A 17,810-nucleotide genomic window follows, 5' to 3' on the forward strand; every position below is an offset into this window, starting at 1 on the left:
AAAGGAACATTGATGCTCTCTTCTCCCTCATTACCGAGTGCAGAACAAATTACTTTTCCAAAAAATGAAAAAAGATGAATGTAGTGAACTTCCTAGTCGGTTTTTTCACAGAGCAAATGAAAAAGTTGTACATAGTGAACTACTACGTTAGTTTTTCTTAGCATTTTTCACCAAGGAATTAAAGCAAACATCTCGACTAACGAAAGCAAACCTCTCGACGAACGAAAGTGAACCTCTCAACAGAAATTATAACACAGCCAACTCGTTTTACACTCCAGCATTATGTCTGTTTTCTCGAACAATAAAACAAACTTCAAAAAAAATGACGATATTCTTTTTTCTCCTTTGTACATGTGGTGCACTTCTCGTCGATACAATCTGCACTGCAAAACAAGAAAACAAGCACTTTTCTGAACTGCATCCGTGCGAGGCCATGGCGCACGCAAGCACTGAAACAGCTGTGACACCAGACCGCGTGCGAGGCCATGGCGAACTGCATCTGAATGCAAAAAAAAAGAAGCAGCAAAACAAGCAATTTTTGAACTGCACGGGGCGTTGTTGCCGCCGTTCACCTCCAGCTCCGTGATTGAAAGAGGTTGGCCTCCTGCAAACTGAAACCGCAATAGCAGGAATAGCAAACTGCAGTGCACTGAATTTTTCATCCCCAAAAAAAAGTGAACTCCAACAACAAACCCAAATGCTCACATGTTTTTGTGTTCGTCAGAAGTGGAGAAGAAGCAGAGGGGAGGCCGGTGCGCTTGAGAGAACCTCCTGGCCGGGGAGGACGGACTACAGTGGAGCCTGAGGTGGGCCGCACGAGGGTAGTCAGGCGCGGGGCGGCGCGACTTGAGGGACGCTGGGGTGGTGGCGGGCCGTGGTGCATAGTGCGGGTGGCTAGCCCGATCCAGCAGCGGCGCGCACAAGATGAGCTCGAGGAAGGAGGCTCGACCTCAGATCCATGGCGGCAGCGGTGTCGCGGCTCCGAGGTGGTGGAGAGAGGCACCAAGGCCGTGCGCGGAGGAAGAGGCGCGGCAGTACTCTGCTCCTTTCTAGCGGCAGCTCGCCGGATCCAAAGTGGGGCAGTGGTGGGGGATGGTGGTGGAGGCCGAGAAGGGCCGGGATGGATCTAGTGGTGACCTGACTGGGGCAAGCTGCGTTGGGGAGGTTGCGGTGGCGAGTTGCGCGCGATGGCGTTCCCCAATCGCTGGTAGTCTGGTGGGATTTGGGGGCGCCGGTGGGTAGTGGTTGGGCAGCCTGCGTGGAAAGGTGGGGAGGCTGGTGGTGTGAGCTGCGGCACGACGGTGGTGGTGGGCGGCGGGGCTGGAGGAAGGTGGTGGTGCCATGGATCCGGCCGAGGAAGGTGGAGTGGTGGCCGACGGCTAGCCGGGCCGGAGAAGGTGGGAGCGTGGGGCGCCGGCTCGGGCGGGTGGGCCGCCCCGCTATGAAGAAGGTGGGAGGGTGAGGTGGTGGCTCGGGTGGGCCGCACCGGAGAAGGTGGGCGCCGCGCCCGCCGGCGGTGTTCCACGTCGTGGAAGGTGGTTGTTGGGCGGGAGTGGGAAGGAGAGGGAGTGGGTGGTCGCGGGGCGGTGTGGAGGATGGGGGCTCGAATGGGTAAGGTGGGATGTAAGAGCATTACTAGTAGAACTCTCAAATCCTCAAACCCTCACTAGCGTTTCAATGGTTCAAAAATGATTTTTTTTGCATTTTTACGGGTTGAAAAACAGGGGTAAAGATTAGAACCCTCAAACCCAACCCTTATAACGAAATATTCCCCATGAACGACGTTGTCGTTGCGCGCGGGAGGTCGACGGAGCGGCCGTCGGCGACGGGGGCGACTAGCAGCGGCGGTCGCGGGCGTGGACGCGGGAGTTGGGAGGATTTTTCCCTCCCGCGCGAGTATTACCACCAAATGAGGGTTGGGGTAGGTTTTGCTCCCCAACCCTTACTTTTGAGGATTGGGAGAGAGTTTGAAGGTTGGACCTTTAAAATTTTTTGAGGGTTTAAGGGTTAAGGGGTTCTAGTCTACGACTTTTTTCGATGAAAACTGTAAAAAAAAACAGTTATTTTTAGGAATTTTGAGGGTTTGAGGGCTCTACTAGTAATGCTCTAAGGCATCACGAAACTGTTAGCAGAATAAGGCTACGTGTTGTTAGAATAAGGTCTTAAGGGGGTCGTTAGAATAGACCCACCATATATATAAATGTAAAAAGAAAAGGCGATTATCATCATGACTCTTATATAAGGGTAGAAAATAAAAGTAAAAAATAAGTCCTTCGTAGAAGGAAGTAGAGGTTGTCATGCGCTTTTATGGTTGGATGCACAAAATACTAATGCAAAAGAACGTCACTTTATATTGTCACTTGTGATAAGGACCTTTATTATGCAGTCCGTCGCTTTTATTTCTTCCATATCACAAGTTCATATAAAGCTTATTTTCTTCATACTAATAGATCATACATATTTAGAGAGAGCAATTTTTATTACTTGCATCGATGACAACTTACTTGAAGGATCTTACTCAATTCATAGGTAGGTATGGTAGACTCTCATGGCAAAACTGGGTTTAGGGATATTCGGAAGCACAAGTAGTAGAGAATATCTCTACTTGGTACAAAGAATTTGGCTAGCATGAGGGGGAAAGGCAAGCCCAATATGTTGGATGATTCAAAACAATATAATTTCTATTTGGATGTAAGAAAACATAACTCATTATGTTGTCTTCCTTGTCCAACATCAACTTTTTAGCATGTCATATTTTAATGAGTGCTCACAATTACAAAAGATATCCAAGATAGTATATTCATATGTGAGGTCTCTCTTTCTTAATTACTTCCTATTAATTGCAACAGTGATCAAAACTATGTTTGTCAACTCTTAATAACTTTTATTCATCATACTCTCTATATGTGAAGTCATTACTTTCCATAAGATCAATGTATGAACTTTTCATTTCTATTTATTCTTTCTTTTATTTAATTCCCTCAAGATCATTGCAAGAAAGCAAAGCCCTTAACTCAAAACTACTCTTTATTATATATCTCACGGACTCGATTACATAGAGGGAACATAAGACTAAACTCAAATCTAGATCATACTAAAACTTTATTCTACTAGGTCAAGACACAACCAAAAGGATCGAACTAGGAAAAACGATAAAGATAAAGATGTGATGGTGATACGGTACCGGGGCACTCCCCCAAGCTTGGCAGTTGGCAAGGGGAGTGCCAATACCCATGTAATTAGATCTCTTTCTTCGGGGGGGGGGGGGGGATGAAGGAGTTTTTGATGAAGCAGGCTTGTCGTCCATCTTCCAAGGCATAGGCTCACCATCATAGAAAGACGAGCGGGTCTCCGGGATCCTCGAATCTGTAGCCAAACTCATCATCTTGAATCTATATTCATACTCACAGTTTTAGTTTTGCAGGTCATCGATCTGGGCTTGGAGATGCTCGATTTTATCATGAAGCATGTAGATGGCCTCTTCAATGCTCTTGGGGTCCAGCTTGTGCTTGTTGGTGAACTCCGCGATCATCATGTGGTTGGCGTTGAGTCCGCATTCCACCATCCCTTGACACTTGAAAACTTGCTGCTCCATTGCTTCGAATCTTGCCTCCATGCTTCCGGTCTTCTTCGGTCCCTCAACATCATGGATGTGCAGCACCCCCTCACGCATCTCAATGGCTTGAGGGTGTCGCAGCACCTCTACAAGGTAGGGGTTGGTGCCCTTCTCGAAATATTTATCCTTGGGGGCGCTTGGAGACGTCATGGTGATCTAGATCTGTCGAAAAAACAGCTTGAAACAAAAATAGGAGATATTTGCGTGGTACGGTGGTCAAAACCTTGGGAGATTATATAATGAATTTTTACCGACCATAAGAAATATTCTACAAGAAAACAGAGTCCGGAGGGCACACGAGGTGGCCACAAGGACGGGGGGCGCCCAGAGGGGTAGGGCACGCGCTCCACCCCTATGGTGGCCTCGTGTCTCTTTCAGACTATTTTAATTTTCTCAATTTCTTAAATATTCCAAAACGGAGGAAATTTATCATTGGAAACGTTTTGGAGTCGGTTTACTTACTGTACCACATACCTATTCCTTTTCGGAGTATGAAACGTTATGGAAAGTGTCCCTTATGTACTCCTCCGGGGTTACGGTATCAATTATATTGGTCTCAACATTTATGGGAGTACCTGAGATATAATGTTTGAGTCTTTCAACATTTACCACCTTCGAATTTTTACCTTCGGCGTTGTTGATTTTTATGGCACCGGAACGATAGACCTCCTCAATAATGTAAGGGCCTTCCCATTTAGAGAGAAGCTTTCCTGCAAAATATCATAAATGAGAGTTGTATAGCAAAACATGATCACCTACATTGAACTCACGCTTTTGTAGGTGATCATGTTTTGCTATATAACTCATGCCATCTTTTAACTTTTTCTTTAAACAACTTGGCATTCTCATAGGCTTGAGTTCTCCATTCATCAAGTGATCTAATGTCAAATAACCTCTTCTCACCGGCAAGTTTGAAATCATAGTTGAGCTCTTTAATAGCCCAATAAGCTTTATGTTCTAGTTTAACAGGTAAGGGACATGCCTTTCCATAAACCATTTTATACGGAAACATACCCATAGATTCTTATAAGCGGTTCTATAAGCCCACAAAGCATCATCAAATTTCTTAGACCAATTCACTCTAGATCTATTAATAGTCTTTTGCAAAATTAATTTAATCTCTTTATTGCTCAATTCTACTTGACCACTAGACTGAGGATGATATGGAGATGCAATTCTATGATTAACATCATACTTAGCAAGCATTTTACGAAAAGCACCATGAATAAAATGTGAACCACCATCAGTCATTAAATATCTAGGGACTCCAAACCTCGGAAAAATAACTTCTTTAAGCATCTTAATAGAAGTGTTATGATCAACACTACTAGTTGGAATAGTTTCTACCGACTTAGTAACATAATCAACAGCAACTAAAATATGTGTATACCCATTAGAGGAAGGAAAAGGTCCCACATAATCAAAACCCCAAACATCAAATGGTTCAATAACAAGTGAATAATTCATAGGCATTTCCTGACATCTACTAATATTACCAATTCTTTGACATTGATCACAAGACAAGAAAAGCTTACGGGCATCTTTAAATAGAGTGGGCCAATAGAAACCGGATTGCTGTACCTTATGTGCACTTCTATCTCCAGTGTGGTGTCCTCCGTAGGACTTGGAGTGGCACTTGTGTGGGATCTGTTTCTGTTCATGCTCAGGTTCACAATGTCTAATGACACCATCCACTCCTTCTTTATAAAGGTGTGGGTCATCCCAAAAGTAATGTCTTAAATCACCGAACAACTTTTTCTTTTGCTGGTATGTGAAACTAGGTGGTATAAATTTAGCAACAATATAATTAGCATATCATATTATGAGAGGCATTTATGAAATTTAATTTCTCATCGGGAAAGCTATCATCAATAGGTAGTGGGTCATCAAGAACATTCTCTAACCTAGGCAAGTTGTCTGCAACGGGGTTCTCAGCTCCCTTTCTATCAATAATATGCAAAGCAAATTCTTGTAGCAACAGAACCCATCTAATAAGTCTATGTTTAGCATCTTTCTTTTCCATAAGATATTTAATAGCAACATGATCAGTGTGAACAGTTACTTTGGAATCAACAATATAAGGTCTGAACTTATCACATGCAAATACAACTGCTAAAAATTCTTTTTTAGTGGTAGCATAATTTCTCTAGGCACTGTAGTTTTACTAGCATACCGAATAACATTTAATTTCTTATCAACTCTTTGTCCTAGAATATCACCAACAGCATAATCACTAGCATCACACATAATTTCAAAGGGTAAATTCCAATCAGGTGGCTGAACAATAGGTGCAGTAATCAAAGTTTTCTTAAGTATTTCAAATGCTTCTGCACAATCATCATCAAAAATAAAAGGAACATCTTTTTGCAAGAGATTAGTGAGAGGCCTAGAAATTTTAGAGAAGTCTTTAATAAACCTCCTATAGAAACCAGCATGACCAAGAAAACTTCTTATACCTTTGATATCTTTAGGACACAACATCTTTTTAATAGCATCTACTTTAGCTTTATCAACTTCAATACCTCTTTTAGAAATTTTATGCCCAAAGACAATACCTTCATTAACCATAAAGTGGCACTTCTCCCAGTTCAAGACAAGATTAGTTTCTTGACATCTCTACAAAACTTGATCAAGGTTGCTCAAGCAATCATCAAAAGAAGTTCCGTAAACTGAAAAATCATCCATGAAAACCTCATCAATCTTTTCACAAAACTCAGAGAATATAGCAGTCATACATCTTTGAAAGGTAGTTGTTGGGGAAACAACACCTATGGGATCCTAGGGAATCCCTTCTTCGGTTGGCGGGGCGTGGGCTGCGCAAAGAGCAGGTCCACCGATCAACGCGAGGGGATTTTTACCCAGGTTCAGGCCGCAAACGATGCATAAAACCCTAGTCCTGTTTATTTGTGTTTATTTGGTGTTCTTCCGTTCTTGAACTAGCTACTATGTGTGCCTAGTCTGAATCCTTCCACAGTATGCCTCGAGCCTCCTTTTATATGTCAAAGGGGTCACCAGAGTGGCACACAGGAGGTGGAAAGTATCTACAGTGTACAAGTTTATCGCCTGACACCATAGGACAAATGCATTTAATGCGCTGCCTACGTGCCCTCTTGCTTTATCGGGGGTGGCAACAGAGCTCGTCCTGTCCGTCGCCGCCTCGCCTTGCTTCAATGCGCGTCCAAGCTGATGAGGCATGCAGTGCCATGCTGGCTGGCTGATTGCTGTGCTGGTGCGGTGACAGGGTCTTCACGAAGATCTGCATGCCACCACGCAGGTGCTTGACTAGTTGGCTTAGAAGCTGCATGCTACCACGCAGGAGCTTGCCTAATTGGCGGGCTGGTTGCCGCGTCGAAATGGCCGCGGGGCAGTGAAACGTTGGTGGGTGTGGGCCTAGATGTGGCCCCGCAGATGCCCCCGACAAGGGTGTTACCGGGGTCTCGCGGGCGTCCCTGGCAAGGATCCTGCCGGGGGTCTTCGGCCATCCCCGGCAAGGATCTTTCCAGGGGTCTTCGTCTTCTGGTTCTTATCTAGGCTCGCAGGCCTTTGGTCTTCATAAAGATCAGCATGTCAGCACGCGGGCGCCCCCGAGTCTTGGTCTCGATGTTGTCGATGGTGTCAGAGCTCTCAGGCTCAAGGGTGGCGGCCTCGCTTGTGTGGGGTAAGTCGCCCCGGCAAGGCTCTTGCCGGGGCTATGTATGCCACCCCGGTAAGGGTGTTGCTGGGGGAAGCCCATCTTGCCCCTTCGCTCTTCATGCCTCTGGCTTGAGTGTTGCCTTGGCAGTCTCGTACCTTTGCTTCTTCAGCCTCGCCAAGCGTGGCCGCGGGTGTGGCTACGAGCGCCCGTGCACAAGTAAAAGGGTACAGAAAGGCCCCTACTTTTGTACACCAACAGGAGCCCCCGAGCCTGGGTCACACATAAGCGCAAAGAGTTGTTGGGCCAGGCCCATTAATGTGCGCGGGTACGTGTGGCAGAGTTTTATCCTCCTCAGTCCCAAGTTGCGCTTCCCCACGACCCGCATTGAGTGCCTGACGTGTGGGTCGTGCATGGAACTGTCGCAGCATGCTTGCATCACCCTGCGGTGAATAGTAAAGAGGCGGCCCGCGTTTTCCCCATAAAAAGAAGAAACCGCAGGGGCGCTGCTCATTTACCCTCCGTGCCTTTTCCAATCTTGGAACCGCCGTTCCCCTCTTCTTCATCAAGCTCAAATCAAATCTTTCGCCTCTGCTCGCTGCCGCCGTTCCCCCATTGCCCTTGATCCCTCATCCCCTCTCAGCGCCATGGCGCCCAAGACAAGCAAGAGCAAGGGAGCGGCCAAGGACGTCGGCGGGAAGGAGGCGCCGGAGAGCGAGTTGGTGGAGCTGCGGATGCAGTACGCCCTCTCCAGCTCGACGGTCGACGCGCTCACCCTCAAGGAGAAGTTGGTGGTAACACCCACGATGCGGCTATATCTCCCACGTGTTGGAGCACGACTTAGAGGTATAACCGCATTGTAGGCATGTCGCAAGAGGGGTAATCTTTACACATCCCATGTACTGAATAAGAAAGAGGTACAGAGTTGGCTTACAATCGCCACTTCACACAATACATAAATATAGCATTACATCATCCAGATACAATCAAGGTCCGACTACGGAACCAAAATAAAGACAACCCCAAATGCATAAGATCCCCGATCGCCCCCAACCGGGCTCCACTACTGATCGTCTGGAAAGGAAACGTAGTAACATCCTGAGTCCTCATCGAACTCCCACTTGAGTTCAGTCACATCTCCTGGAATGACATCAACGGCACCTGCATCTGGTTTTGGAAGTAATCTGTGAGTCACGGGGACTCAGCAATCTCACACCCTCGCGATCAAGACTATTTAAGCTTATGGGTAGGGAAAAGGTATGAGGTGGAGCTGCAGCAAGCGCTAGCATATATGGTGGCTAACATACGCAAATGAGAGCGAGAAGAGAAAGGCAAAGCACGGTCAAGAATCTATGATCAAGAAGTGATCCTAGAACTACTTACGTTCAAGCATAACACAAGAACATGTTCTCTTCCCGGACTCCGCCGAAAAGAGACCATCATGGCTACACACGCTGTTGATTCATTTTAATTAAGTTTAGTTTTAGGTTTTCTACAACCGGACATTAACAAATTCCCATATGCCCATAACCGCGGGCACGACTTTCAAAAGTTCAAAACCCTACATGGGTGTCCCAACTTATCCCATCACAAGCTCTCACGGTCAACGAAGGATATTCCTTCTCCCAGGATGACCCGATCAGACTCGGAATCCCGGTTACAAGACATCTCGACAATGGTAAAACAAGACCAGCAAGACCACCCATTGTGCCGACAAATCCCGATAGGAGTCGCACGTATCTCATTCTCAGGGCACACCAGATGAACACTATGTACAACTAAAACCAACCCTCAAGTTTCCCCGAGGTGGCGCTGCAAGTGGACCTGTTTTGGACCAACACTCAGAGGAGCACTGGCCCGGGGGTTTAAAATAAAGATGACCCTTGAGTCCGCGGAACCCAAGGGAAAAAGGCTTAGGTGGCAAATGGTAAAACCAAGGTTGGGCCTTGCCGTAGGAGTTTTATTCAAGGCGAACTATCAAGGGGTTCCCATTATAACCCAACTGCGTAAGGAACGCAAAATCAAGGAACATAACACCGGTATGACGGAAAACTAGGGCAGCAAGAGTGGAACAAAACACCAGGCATAAGGCCGAGCCTTCCACCCTTTACCAAGTATATAGGTGCATTTAAAGTAAACAAGATATAATAATGATATCCCGACAATAAACATGTTCCAACAAGGAACAAACTCCAATCTTCACCTGCAACTAGCAACGCTATAAGAGGGGCTGAGCAAAGCGGTAACATAGCCAAACAATGGCTTGCTAGGACAAGGTGGGTTAGAGGTTTGACATGGCAATATGGGAGGCATGATAAAGCATGTGGTAGGTATAGCGACATAGGCATAGCAATAGAGCGAGCAACTATCAAGTAAAGATAGAAGTGATTTCGAGGGTATGGTCATCTTGCCTGCAAAGTTCTCCGAGTTTTTTTTGAATATGTACTGCAAGGCAACAACCGCACAACTCTTTATTGAAAACAACAAAGAACAAAGTCCTATTACAAGTCCATACAAGAAGAGAAAAGAGGAAGACAGAAATACTTACAAAGTTACAACCCAAGCAGGGCAAAGAAAAACACTACCTAAGGAAGGTTAGAGATCCAAGTTAGAAGGCTATCCTTGTATTTACATTTTATCCTATGAGAAAGAAGGGTTATGTCATGGATGAAGTTATGCCTCCATGCTCTGAAAGAAGGTGTCTCATTCCTGAAAACCTTGCCATTCCTCAAGATCCAAATGTTCCAAGCTGCTGTAAAGACCACTTCAATGAAGAAAGAATGCCCAAAATCCTTCCTAGCCTTTACTGCCATGTTGTAAGTTGTCATCCCAGGCTGTGGGTCCCAGATAATCTGCAAGTAATTCCAGACTCTAATGCTAAAATTACAAGAGAAGAACAGATGTGCACGATCTTCATGGATCAGATATGGACATAGGACACAAGTATGATCTTCCACATGCCAATGCCTTCTGAGTAGCATGTCTCTGGTGTTTAAACGATCTCTCAGCAGTAACCAACCAAACATTTTGATTTTCAATGTGCATGAAGATTTCCAAATCCATTGGAAGATTGGATCAACAACAATATGCTGATGCTCATACACATAGAAGGATTTGGGTCTGAAACAACCCTTATGAAAAGGCCAAATCCATGCGTCATGAGTTGCAGAGCAAGAATAATCATGAGTCAGCTGTTGAAGACATTCAAGCTCAGCAAAGGCCTTTGTAGAGATGGGCAAATGCAAATTTGACAAAAACTCCTGGGAAAGCACATCAGACACTGAAAGTTGCTCATCAATAACAAAGGAGAAGAGCCTGGGAAATTTTTCACTGAGACAGGAACCCTTAAGCCCAACCATCCATCTGTCAGACCAAAAGAGAATGGACCTGCCATCACCCAACGCTGGAGTAGCCATCTAACAATATTTGTCAACCAATTTAAACACATCACGCCACCAAAAAGATCCACAGAGCGTGGTAGTATGAGGGAAAAAGTTGGCATAGTAGGCATTCCAAATAAGGCCAACCCAGGGGATGTCATGATGATTATAAAATTTGTGCAAGAACTTCATAAGCAAGGCCTCATTCTGCACCCTGAGATTAAGCACACCAAGACCCCCTTTGTTTTTTGGTAAGCATACCAAGTCCCAGGCGGCCAGAGATTGTCTCGGAGTATTAGAGTTTCCTCTCCATAGACATTGTCTCTGAATCCTTTCAATTTGCTTCAAAATTCCAGTTGGGATGACTAGTGTGCACAGGAAGTATATAGGCATTGATGTTAGAACAGAGTGGAGCAACTGCAACCTGCTACCTTGATTCAGAAAACATGAAGTGGCAGACAATCTTCTTTCAATCCTATGCACAAGGGGCATGAGGTCTTGGATTGAGGGCCTTGTAGTCCCCATGGGTAGACCCAAGTAAGTAAAAGGCATGGTTCCTATGCTACAGCCTAGAATTGAGGCCAACTTGTTAGCTTCATCAGATGACAAGTTCATAGGCACCATAAGGGATTTTGTAAAATTCACAGATAATCCTGTTGTCGCAGCAAAGACATCAAGCATGTCTTTAAGAGAAAGCAGTTGGTGATCAATAGCAGGCAACACAATTAGTGTATCATCAGCATACTGAACAATGAGGTAATCCTGGCTGTTGGAAGGGATTGGCAAAGTCAGAATTCCTTTACTGCACATGTCGTTGACAACAGACTGAAGCAGGTCAGCGGCAAGGACAAAAAGAAGAGGTGACATTGGGTCTCCTTGCCTGACTCCTCTCTTACATTTAAAATGGTTACCAGGAACACCATTAAGAAGCACAGAAGAAGAGCCAGAAGACAAAATAGTTTGCATCCAGGAGATCCATTTTTCATTGAAACCCTTGTATCTTAAGATTCTAAGAATGGCATCATGTTCAATAGTGTCAAAGGCTTTAGTAAAATCCAATTTCAGCAGCACTATTGGTCTCTTTGAAGCATTACACTGGTGGATATACTCAAAGCACCAAGCTAGACAATCCTGAATAGACCTGGATTTAATAAACCCATATTAGTTTTTATGAATACAGGAAAGGATGACCTTCTGCAACCTGTTTGCCAAAAGTTTAGTGAGGAATTTCAAACAGGTATTTGTCAAAGATATTGGCCTGTAATCATTCAAACCCTCAGGTGAAAGCTTTTTTGGGATCAAGGTTATGAGAGAACTGTTGATACACTCCAAATCAAGGTGCCCCTCAAACAACTCTTTGACCAGTTGATGAAAGTCATCTTTAATTATGTGCCAACACTTCTTAAGAAAAAGGCCAGTGAAACCATCTGGCCTAGGTGCTCTGTCAGGAGGCATTTCCTTAATAACACAATCAATTTCCTTCTCAGAAAAGGTCTTGGTCAAGTCATCTAGTCCCTGAACCTTCTTAATAATATTTGGCATATCAAAACCCATTTGTGTATTATTTGTGCATCCCATCCTCTGCTTGAACTCCTGCAAAAATAATCCAGCAATTGTTGCATGATCAGAGGTGACTTGCCCATCATCAGAAGTTATACTAGAAATAGAGTTATTCCTGTATCTCTCTGTGGCCATGGCATGGAAAAATTTGGTGTTTTCCTCTCCCACTTTAATGCTTCTAATGGTACATCTCTGCTTCCAGTAGGTAAATTGCAACCTTAGAGTTTCCTCCAAGTGTAACTTTACAATTTTCCTGAAATTTTCCTCAGGCCCAGACAAAGGCCTTAACTCCTCAAGACCATCCAAACAAAGAATTACTTTATTGCAGTTGGAAATTAGAGCCTTGACGGTAGCAAGCCTAATGTGCCAGTGTTTGAGTGCCTGCCTGAGAGCTTTAAACTTTGCAGATATTATAGCAGCAGAAGATCTCTTATGAACTGGCCTATTCCAAGATTCACTGACACAATCAAGAAAACCAGGCAAATTAGTCCAGTAATTTTCAAATCTAAACACTTTGGCCTTGGGAATAGTGGTTTTGATTTGCACCACACATGGCACATGATCTGAAGTGGTTCTAGCCAGAGGAAGGACCATAGTGTTAGGAAAAGAACATGTCCATGAAGGGGTTGTAAAAAACCAATCAATCTGTTCAAGAAAAGGAGCAGTTTGCATATTTGTCCAAGTGTACCTTCTGCCCTTGATCGGTAATTCAATTAAGCCCAGATGCCCAATAACCTCATTAAAGATGAACATGTCATTAATATCACCACCTGGTTTATTCCTATTATCCATTGATCGCATGAAATTGAAATCACCCAGAAACAACCAGTTAGCATCATCAGGGATAGTTATATCATGCAACCAATTAATAAAATTATCTCTAGCTGGATTTTGACAGGTTCCATAGACTGAAACAAGAGTCCAGGTTTGGGAGTTATGAACAGACATGAACTCCACCATAATACCAAAACTATTGGACTCAATTAGCTTCCCAGCAAACAAAGCAGTATTCCATACGACTAACAACCCACCCGAGGCTCCAGACGAAGGCACATGGATAAACTGATCAAAACATCGTGGACAACACTTACGGATGAAACGCTGATCAATGACCTCACATTTTGTTTCTTGGAGGCAAACAATGGAACAAGCACTCTCATCGATTTTCTGACAAACTGCACGCTTTCTGTCATCTGAATTCAGACCTCGCACATTCCAACAGAGAACTTTCCAATCTCTAACATCATTGTGATTCATTACAGACCATAATTAAGTAACAGCAAAAGACTGTCACATAATGACAGTACTAGTTCAGCCAAGGGATAGCATAAAAGTTCAGACAAAGCCTAAAAGATAAGTGCAGATAAATGGTTTTCACAAGGGTTAACCATAAACCCCACCAAATGAAATGATCAGCTATCATTGGAGCTAGGAGGAGCAGAAGACTTGCAAGAAGAAGCCTCAAGCTTCTCCTTAGTGAGCTTCTCCGGCCCAATGCCGAGGCGAAGGCCAATCTGCTGCAGCACATTGATTGGCGTGGGCGGCGGCACAGTAGGTTGATCTGCATCGTGAGGAGGAGCCCGCGGTAGTTCGCCATCCATAGTAACCTTGCGCTTCTTCTGGGGCTTTGTTGCAGGTTTCTTCATAGGGGACTTGGCTGGAGTAGAATGCCTGAAGCCATCACGTAAGGCTGAGAGCCTGGCACTGCGCCTAACCTCAGACTCAACAATCACAGACTTTGGTTGACGAGCACGACTTGGACGCTGACTTGGGGCTACAGAGAAATTGAAGGCATACATCTCAACCGCAGACAACGCTGGGTCAACCATGGCACAATCCTCAGCAACATTGTCAAAACAAAGTGCACGAGAAACAGGAGGCTTCCTTGGAATATTTACCATCCGACGAACAGGTGAAGGATGAAAAACCAGCTTGTTCTTCATAGCAGAGTAAGAAAAAGATAAATCCCAAGAGCGCTTAGACAGTAGAACTGGTTTGAAAGGACTGAAGAACTGTAACCCTCGAGGAATGTGCATTGTATCAAAGACTGGCATCATACGCTGAAAAGATCTTGTCCATTGCATTACCGGAGGAAGCTCTGGTCTGAAAACTGTCAGAACTTGACCAATAACAACGTGAGGCTGGATCAGAGGAGGCACATAAGCTGCCACAACACCTTGCTGATTATTGACAGATCCCTCAGTAGAATCAACAGGCCTTGAGTTCTCTAAAACCACTGACTCTTGAGAAGCAGGTAGTGCTTCATCCTCATGAATCTCCTCAATAATGACATTGTCATGCTGGTTATGAGGCTGCGGATCATCATTATGAGCATGAGGGTCCTCATTCCAACCCAGCTCTGGAAACTCAGGCATGACAAAGTTAACATTATCAAAATGCATGTTCCCGGGCAAAGGATGAGGGTTTCCATTGAAAGGCATCGGATCTTCATCAGCTGGCATAATGTCAGCAAATTCTGCAGAGAGCACATAGATAGGTGCTATCCAAGATAGATGCGTAGCTCCAAAGTCTGCATACTCACGATAGACAACATCCCTAGGTACTTGCTGAGGACTTGGGAAAGAAACATAAACAAGAGTCCTGACTAGCCGTGGATCATCCTGATGCCAGATATGAAAACGACCAAAGGTGCTAACTGCCTCAGAAATATGCTGTGTTGTGCGGTAGTCCAAAGGAGCACCTAACATCATAATCTAGCCCCTACGAAAACCCTGAATTGCTCTGTGATTGATGCCTTGATCATGAGGAATAAACCGAACAAAGTGACCATTGCCAAGATCATAAGGAGGATGATTTATAATGGCATGCCTAGATGCAGGAGATCGGAACTCAAACAAACCAACACCCTCAATCCATTGCTGATCACTAAGAACGTCACGGTGAAGCTGAGTCATCACAAAGTCACTAACCAGTTGCCTAAAGTGATGAATCTGTCCGGGTGGCGGCGGAGGCTCAACAAAGCCAATAGCAAACTGCTCATGGCGATGATCCGGCGCAATGGCTGGAGAGTAGAAAGTCCGAGGCACACGGGTTGGCCCTCCATCGATGAACTCGAACCCTGGTGGAAGGAACTCAAGAGGATCCAGTGGAAAATTTGCCATGGCTTGCTCTGGTGGAGGTGGAGCAGGTTGGTGGTGCACGGGAAGTGGTGAAGACGTGATGTGACTCGTCTGCGCCGGCGCGTGGGTTGTCTCTATACCCGAGGAGTCCCTAGGCGATGGAGTAGTAGGCTGACTCGTGGCGGGCATGGGAATCAACAGTGGAGATTTTTCTGGATTTTGTTTCGTGTGTTTAACTCTCCAAACATAACCATTATCCTGGGCCCAATTAATGCAATCCCGACGACGATGACCATAACGTGAGCAAGCCAGGCAAACAGGACAAGAGACCGACAAGTGGCCCCGCTGGTGACAGTTGGAACAAGTTAGAACTCGGTCCACCATGTCATTGACCATCTCATCAAACAAAACAGCAGCTTCCTGAGTAGACGGGATATCCATTGGCTGGGTGGTGGGCTGTAGTCCGTCATGGAGGGCTGGCCCAACATGGGATGCAGAAGAATCGAGAGCAGATGAGAACAAACTAACCGCCTCGGGTGAATTCCGTTGAATCCGCGGCGGGTCAACAGAACCGAAAGTAATCGACGGAGAAGCAACAGTCCACTGGAGATTCACCGGCGGCGATGGTCGAATGATCAAACGCTCATTTGCCGGGACAACATATCCAGCATCAGAAAGAGTATCAATACAATCCTGCGTGGCCGGATATCTATAACCCTTGCATGCATCATAGCTTTGGAACGTTGCAAAAGACATTTTCTTTTGCACAGAACCAGAAGATCTAAAAGAGGACTTAGACGGTGGTTTATGCATAACGATCATCCCAAGCGCCGCCCGTCTCTTAGATGGGCTAACTAAGATCCATTCCGCATCACTTTGCAACTTCCAAAGTTTAAACTGTCGAACCCAATTTGGTCCTCCATGGCCCCAAAGATTAAAATAACATTTGAATTGCGGGCAAGCAAAAGATCGAAGATCAACAATAAGTAAACCAACTTGCTTGGAAGAAACGTTGAAGGAATAAACCTTGTCATGTAAACATGAGACACCCAACTCGATCGCAGATCCACCAACAGCAGCCTCTAGAGCCGCCGCCACAGAATGATCATCAAGCCTGAAAACATGACGGCTAAAGGACACCACCAACGTGAAGTGACCTGTGTCCTCCGTAGGGTGGACCGAAAAACCAGTAGATCTGAAAACTTTATCCGCAAACTCCAAACCCTTGGAGAAGTCCAAGCCAAGGGTTGATCCCGATGAGAAAACCATGACCCCTGAGTGAGGGGGAGACGCCGGAGAGATTGGTAGGGAAAGATTAGGGTTTTAGTGGTGGTGGGAGGAGATCGCCGAAGGTGGGGTGGGAGGTGGGAGGTGGGAGGTGGGAGACGCCATCTTTTTAGGTGGGATTCTATATTTTGTTATGCCATAAGTTCTCCGAGTTGACGTAAGCTTGATCCCCGTAAGCGTACTCAACGGGTTCCTCGATAACGTACTCGTCTCCCGGCTCTACCCAGCAAGAACACAAGCAAAGGAAACACAATCAACCGCGGTGCAATGCGCAAGCAACATGATGCAAAACATGGCATGATATGTGGGATGTGATATGCAATGCAGATGCGTGCTCCGGAAGGAAAAGATTGAACCAGGCCTCAACTTGGCAAACCAAGAGTGCCGCTGGAAAGATGAGTTGATTTCGGTCTTAATCGATATAAAGATCACTGGAATCGGATGCACGGTTTGCAAATGGCAAGCAAAACAATAATGGCACAATTCTGCGATTAACAGCATGATGCCATCTAAAATGCAACAAGAAACTAAGCTACTGCACTCTAACATAGCAACAAAGCACATGGCAGTGATCCACTCAAGATGCTTGACAAAAGATGAACACTGAGCTACGGCTAAATCACACAATAGCAAGTTCAACAAGCATGGCAAAAGTGCAAAAGATATCAGGTTCACAGACTTGGTAAAAATAACATGACAGGATTTAACATCAGGAAGCAATGTTTAGAGCAAGATAACGACATGCTACAAGATCAGATCATAGCAGCACAAGGCATGGCATGAAACCACTCAAAGCATATAACAAAAGTCCCTTACTGACCATAAGCCAAAAGGGAACAGAATATATGATGACACCCATCTAAACATAGCAAGTTTCGTTAACAGATTCAGACTTAGCAGAAAACTGGACATGGCAAAAACAGAGTTACGTAGGTATGTTTGCAAGCTCGATGCACTCACCACAAGGCATTGCATGACAAACTAAGCATACACCCAGCAAGAAGACATGTTCAAGTAGCTAACCATGGCAAGAACAATCTCATAGCATGCACGGATCAACTACAACAACCTTGGCAAAATTGAATAACATGTAAACAATCTGCCAGGAACATTTTATAGAAAAAGTAGAGCAAGATAGAGTCATGCTAGGGTACCCCATAATTGCAAACAAAGACATGGATGGATAGAACATAACAATATCTCAAAATCATCCTTACTGAACATGCTCAAAAGAGGTATGGATTACTCTGTAGCAA

The 17,810-nt window shown here is 45.1% G+C and overlaps 1 long non-coding RNA gene across 1 annotated transcript; it reads right to left on the reverse strand.

The window, feature by feature from the left end:
• Positions 1–212: 212 nt before the first annotated feature.
• Positions 213–1,608, reverse strand: LOC147975869 (uncharacterized). Its single transcript, XR_015601151.1, has 2 exons — positions 706–1,608; positions 213–611 (listed from the first exon to the last, which is right to left on the reverse strand). It is a non-coding gene; the product is annotated as an uncharacterized LOC147975869 (long non-coding RNA).
• Positions 1,609–17,810: the final 16,202 nt, after the last annotated feature.

Source organism: Triticum urartu, chromosome 4A, assembly GCF_056163025.1.
Source record: "Triticum urartu cultivar PI428250 chromosome 4A, HENAU_Tu73, whole genome shotgun sequence".
Taxonomy (NCBI): Eukaryota; Viridiplantae; Streptophyta; class Magnoliopsida; order Poales; family Poaceae; genus Triticum; species Triticum urartu.